The sequence below is a fragment of the Cricetulus griseus genome (assembly GCF_003668045.3).
Source record: "Cricetulus griseus strain 17A/GY chromosome 1 unlocalized genomic scaffold, alternate assembly CriGri-PICRH-1.0 chr1_1, whole genome shotgun sequence".
Classification (NCBI taxonomy): domain Eukaryota; kingdom Metazoa; phylum Chordata; class Mammalia; order Rodentia; family Cricetidae; genus Cricetulus; species Cricetulus griseus.
Genome location: NW_023276807.1, coordinates 38,625,267 through 38,632,168, shown reverse-complemented (window position 1 = coordinate 38,632,168; position 6,902 = coordinate 38,625,267).

The following is a 6,902-nucleotide window of genomic DNA, read 5'->3' as shown; positions in this document are numbered from 1 at the left end:
GTAGCCCAAGGTGGCTTTGAACTCATGATCCTCCTGCTTCTGCCTCTTAAAATTATAGACATGTGCCATCACAGTTAAACAGCAAAAAGATCTGAATGTCTGCTCAGGCTCCTATTCTTTGTATCTTGAATATTTTATACATACCCAATCGCCTCCAATGAAGATGGCCTATGAACTGTTAGGATATTGAGGAGAAGCAATACTGAATGAAGTAGGGATAGCCCTGTGCTCATAGCCTACAGTTTAGATAGGCAGTAGGGGCTTTATTTTTAAGGCAGAAGACACCCGAACCTCCAAGTAATCCTGCTGTTTTGGGTAGGCAACTCTTTCACTGTTGTCTTACTTTGTTACTTAATCATTAATATTGCAAACACATCACATAGTTTTCTCTTAGACAAAGAGAGAGAGCAAAGGCTGATTTCACCTTCTGTTCCTCCAAGTCTTCATGTGGCTCCTTCCACAGGGGCACTTTCAGTGAGGGGCTGTGGTTTGATTCATAGATTCTACAAGAGTGTGGTGGGAGAAAAATCTCACCAGATCCGTTGAGTGGCCTACAGCAAGCCAAGCGATCTTCCCGGGCCAGTATTTCCTCATCTGTAAAAAGAAGGGGCTGGACTCAATGATTGCTAAGGTCACTTCCAGCTCTGTAAATTCTATGCTTTTAAAAAGCGCTGGGTTCCTGAAAGGAGAGCATCTTCGGTTTCTGGACAATGGAGCCCAGGGTGTATTTATGTTTGACCTCCTACCACATTCTGACTTTCTACTCTAATGAATCTGGGTTTATTCTTCACTGAAATGGCTCAGCTCCAGGAGCCCTTGGTGTGATTCTAACACTGTGTAGATATTGATTTTTCTTGCAGGATAGTGGTTACTGTAACCACCAAACTATTAAATTTCCACTCGTTTTCGTAGGGATGATTCCGCAAGAGCCTTGCCACTGCCTTCAGTTGATATTTAACTCTCAAGTCCGGGGCTCATTTGAAGGCAGCATCACTGGGATCATAGTATCTTAAAAAAAGCTTCATGGCTGACAGCTTTTTGCCTTCTGTCATCTTAGAGTTACCTATCAAACACTGCAGCAGTCAGAGGTGACCACAGATAGGACCAGGCTCTGTTGGCTATGTTCTCCTTCCCCTTCTGGGTCAGAGCTTAGCACTTCTCACTGTGAATAGGATCAACAATTATTCAAATAGGACAGGCTCCTTTACCCATTTTGTTTGTTACCTATTGTTCTCAGGGCAGGGTCACAAGTGTCCCCCTCAACATACAACTCTATGGGGAGCTGTGACACCAAAATGTTGATTTGACTCCTCCCTTTTTATTGAAGAAGTTTACCCCAGTGAGGTCTCTAGTGACTTAAGAAAAGGCATGATGGGGTAAGAGGCTATACTAGCCATTAAGTTGTAAATAAAATTTAATAGGGCTTTCACCTACAATAATTTTTAGGAATTCTCCTTGTTATTCCAGCTAAAACACACACCAAAACGTAAATGGTGAGCACAATGTCGATAAAGAACTCTATGTCTGGAGCCATAATACCTTGCCTATTACCCTTCTAGAGATTCCACACTGACCCCAGAGCAAAGGGTGTGTTTAATGAGATTGTTAATATTTCTATAAAACCAGCAATCAGATCAGTTCTCTTCGGGCAGCGACGGTTCTGAAGCAGTACAACACTTTTCCAGTACAACACTGAACACTTGCATGCTGCTTGACAAATTTGAATTTTAAAAAGTGGAATGATTGGCACTCAGTAACTTACACACAAGTACAAAGTGCTACAAGAAAATTGCCCATTTCTTTTAGATTTACATTTTCTGTATCTTTTTTTCCTGTAAGAAGTGATAAGACATGTAATTTCCATCAGCTTCAACCAGTTATGTATGAAGGAGGCTACAAGTTCAGGTCTGTAGAGGGAAAGTAAGCCACCTGGAGAATTGGCATAATACAAGAAGGCAGAAAGCCTTTATGGCTGCCTTCACTTTGGAGGCTACAAATGGCTAGTTTGGGGTCAAGAACAAAACTTCAGAGCTGGTTGGTTTTTTTTTTTTTTTTGCCTTGAAAACAATTGTTTGCCCTTTGTTGCTGACCCACCTGCCCTAAAGTCTCGCCTGTCAAATGTCTCTCCATGTGCCAAATTCCTCTCTATTACACACAGAAAATGAGGTAGATAGAGAGGAATAACCAAAGTTTGCAGAGTTTTGCTTTACATGTTGGAGACTACACGTGGTTTGGCATAAAGCAATTCTTTTCTTCTGATTTATTTAGTTGGCCAATATTTACTGATCAATGTATTTACTGATACACACAGAAAAATAACAAGGTGAATGCCTAAAAACCGTTGTAAATGAAATCCCCTGTTAAATTTTATTTAGAAGTTAATAATGGCTAGTATAGCCTCTTGCTGTAACACGAATAAATAAATGACCCAGAGACTGATACTGGGATTCAAACTTCAAGCTGAACATCAAAAAAGCAAAGTAGCTGGCCACTAGCTTCTTACCACTACCTCAGGCTGGATGGTCTGATCCTGCTGCCTCTCCTTATGTGCCTCTCCTTGTGGCTGGAGAATCCAGGACTTTAATGTCTTCCTATCCTCAAGGTGGCTGGAGAAATGAATCTCTCCTATCTTCAGTGTGGCTGGAGAATCAATGCCTCCTACTGAATATTGGAGACCCTGTTTCTGTCTTTTTATACCCCTCTAGTGCTGGGATTAAAGGTGTGTGATCTGTTACTCTTTTAGAACTGATTCAATCTCATGTACCCCTTGGGTGGCATTGAACTCAGAGAGATCTGTCTACCTCTTAATCCTGACTCCTAGGATGAAAGGTGTGTACCACCACCTCCTAGCTGCTGGAATTAAAGGTATGTGCCTGGCTTCTGTGTCTTATAGCTGACTTTGCTTTCTGAATCCTCAGGCAAGCTTAATAAATCATAAATAATATATCACCACATCCTGCCACATTTGTACTTTTCCTTAACTCATTGGAAAGACATAACTGGGGTATATACCCCATATACATAATATATTGTATATACTTATTTATATATTACATATTATACATATTTGTATTATACTCAAACAAAAAGTCTATTTAAGATATCTGATAGGAATATTCTCTCATATATATATATATATATATATATATATATATATATATGAGATCATATACTGAGTTTCTATATTATCATCATGTAGTTGGTTTTTTCTTTAACTCTTGGGGGCCTGCCACCCAGCTCACAAATAAACACATGGAGACTTATTCTTATTTATGAATGCCTGGCCTTAGCTTGTCTTGTTTCTAGCCAGCTTTTCTAACTTAAATTATCCCATTTCTCTGTAACTATGTTTTGCCTCTGGCCTTTTTACCTTTTTTTATTCTATATGATTTTCTTTCTTACTCCATGACTGGCTGTGTGGCTGGATGGCTAGGCCTTAGCATCCTCCTCTCCTTCCCCTTTTCTTGCTCCTCATTGCCTTCTCTAGATTTCTCCTCCTATTTATTCTCTCTGCCTGCCAGCCCCACCTGTTTCTCTCTCCTGCCTAGCTATTGGCTATTCAGGTCTTTATTAGACCAATCAGATGTTTTAGACAGGCAAAGTAACACAGCTTTACAGAGTTAAACAAATGCAACATAAAAGAATGCAACATATCTTTGCATCATTAAACATCATAAATGAATGTAATACATCTTAAAACTAATATTCCACAATGTCATCAACCTTTTTGTCATATAGGTGGTAATACAATCTTCCCTTACTTAAGCTTTAAACAATCTATTCTAGTTTGGACTGTAAGGTGGAAACATAAAATAACAAATCCTTCGAAAACTAGTAACTTCTATCCACCACTGTTGGGTTATAAAAAGAAACATGACTATGGGACTGGCAATGTAGTTCAGTTGGTGGAGTGCTCATGGATTATATACCTGTATTCCCAGCACTGGGAAGGCAGAGTCAGGAAGATCAGAAGTTCAAAGTCATCTCAGCTACATAGTAAATTATAGGCCAGCCTGGATACCCAAGATCCTTTTTTGAAGTACATAAATAGAGATGGTTGTATAGAGTGGTTAGGTATGTAGGTAGTTAAGTAGATACATACATACATACATACATACATACATACATACATACATACATACATGATAGATACATAAGATACATAGATAGGCCAACAGACTCCAGTAAAGACACAGATATCCCAATAGGCTATTAAAAACAGCATTTACAAGTTAAATGGGCCAGCAGTAAGGTTCATTTATTCTTCATTAACTGGGCAGTAACAAGAACTAGTTTGTTTATTGTGATTTTTTATAACACTAGTATGCAGTAGAAAATTATTTTTTAAAAAATTATTAAATGTATACTGTTAATTCAACAGAAGCCCAAGTAAGTATGTTTTGAAGGTCACTAGGGTACTATGAAGTAATTCATAGTCTGGCCTGACTAAAGCCCTATGTTCTTGTACTCAGCAAACATGATGCACATATTGACTGCTTCCCATGCTCCGGCCTCTGGTTCTTCAGTTAAAAAGAATTTTCCTTCTTGGCAAACAAGAAAGAGAATTATTAGGTGGTATCTTGGTAGGGCAAATATCTACGAATGCCATCAAAGTCCCTTCCAGGGTAGCCTCAGCAGAATTTTACTTTGGCCTTTTCAACCTGCCTTGCCCCATACACACACTTCTGAACTACTGAAATACATTCTAAGTAATGTAATACACACAGATAACCCAGCATCCCATAAGCATCGGAGAGGGCTAAAATCTGACAAGAGCCCTTGCGACCGTGTTGATGCTGTCCATCCTTGTGACATCCCTCACTTTGCCGAGGGAGTTGAAATCTAGACATGGGTGAAAGTATAGCAAGCTCCTGGATCTGTGGTAGGTGAAGCAAGAGCCTCAGTTATAAGCCAAAATGAAAGGTATTATCGAGAGATTTAACATTTACAGTCACACTTGGAGTTACAAGGTGTTAATGAGCAAGACATAGGAAGGCATGCATTTTTCTCACTTGGCTGTCTGGTTTTACTGTTGGTGCAGAAAATTTGAAACCTCTAGCTGTGAAAGTATGAGTCAGGAGTGTTTCTGTATCATGAATGATACCCTCTGTAAGATGAGGGACTTTCGGGGAAATGAAGGAACAGTGTGGGTAACTGTTTGCCACAAGCAGGATCCTCAATTTATTGCAGAGGGGAGTGTGTGTGAGTTGACCAAAATGGAGACTGATGAGAAGTATCTAAATTATGTATGACAGTCTTTACACGGCAGAGGAAGGAAGAAAGCTTAAAGCTTAATGATGTTGTGGTTGAAGGACCAGCAGTAACTGCTGATGTATTAGTTGTATGTTGGTAAGAAGAGAAATGACTCCAACAAGACCCAAGGACAATAGATGAGGGTGACAAAGACCAAGCAGTGGGTGGGGGAGAGAAACCACTTGCTCAGGACATAATGAATTTTAGTGGCAACGTGATAGTCAACTAAAGTTAATTTGACATTAAAAATCATCAGTTTAATCTATGTGGCTCTTTCAAGCCTGAGTTTTATCATGACAAAAAAAAAATCTATAGTTAACAGTGAAATATTTTCCCCCTTTGCTTTCCTGGCATCCACCAAGAGCAGTACATAATTTAATTATGGAATCTACAGGCTGGACCATGGAAATGAAGAATGATGTGTCTGTGCTAGTGAGGAATTAGGTAGAACCAACTGTTTATTCTCATCATTCTTCCTCTGTGAGGCAAATTAATACAGTTAACAAGCTTTTGTTTGGATTAGCAGTTGAGATTGGGGATGTGCAGGTCAGAACTGGTGATGATTGCAATGGCTTTTATTTATGGAGCGAAGGTATGGAGTGTGGGTGCTAGCTGCAAGCTCTGCTGGTAAAACAAACAGGGACGCTTGTCATTCTGTGCTGGAACAAAAAAGTTCCTCCAGACTTAAGGGTCTAACATCTGAGTCCAGTAAACGATGTGCGAAGGAATCAGATGTAGTTCCTTGGGGCATATGACCTCCACAAACTTTACCAGGGGACTGTCAAGCAAGCATGTGTGCATCTTGACTGACTTGGAGAAGGCTTTAGCTTGCATCTCAGGGTCTTTCACAGGACTGGAGTAGAAATTCTAAACCTGGTCAACCAAAAAGTCAATGCAAATGAAGTTTCGAAGTATAGGCCTCAGGGCACAGCTGCACGCCCTATACCCTTTCTATATGAAACTAAAAAGCCATCGCTGGCTAGGAAGACACAGCCTGTAGGGCTTATTATAGAAACACAAACCAGGTCCCTTCATTCCTTGGCCCGGTATCTAGAATCAGTGGATCTTTTATTCACCTTTCTGTATTTACAGTAACTGTTTAAGAAGGTTCTTGATGGATTCAGAGGGCTGGGAGGATCACACTCAGCATCAACAACTAAACAACAACAACAACAACAACAACAACAACAACAAACCAAGCCCTCAGGCATGCAGGTCCCTTTCTGAGCCCACGCCTTTACCACCAGTGCAAAAAAGCCCAGGGGAGGTATCTGGGTGGTGGTGGTGCAGCCTTTAATCCCAGCACTCAGCAGGCAGAGGCAGGCGGATCTCTGTGAGTTCGAGACCAGCCTGGTCTACAAGAGCTAGTTCCAGGACAGCCTCCAAAGCCACAGCGAAACCCTCAACCCCAAAACAAACAAAAAAAAACCGCAAAGGTAACCGCAATGCTGGAATCCCGCTGCCACCTCGGGACAGAGGGTGACTCCACGCATGCCCGGCAAACTGCAGACCCACTGTGCACCAAGGACCCCACCGCCGTGCCCACCGGGGGTCGCGACCACGCCAGGGTGAGAGCCGCACTGGTCCCCGCCCACCCTTCCGCCGCGCGCGGGCCCGCCTCCCTCCTGACTTCCGTCCCGCGCGGCGGC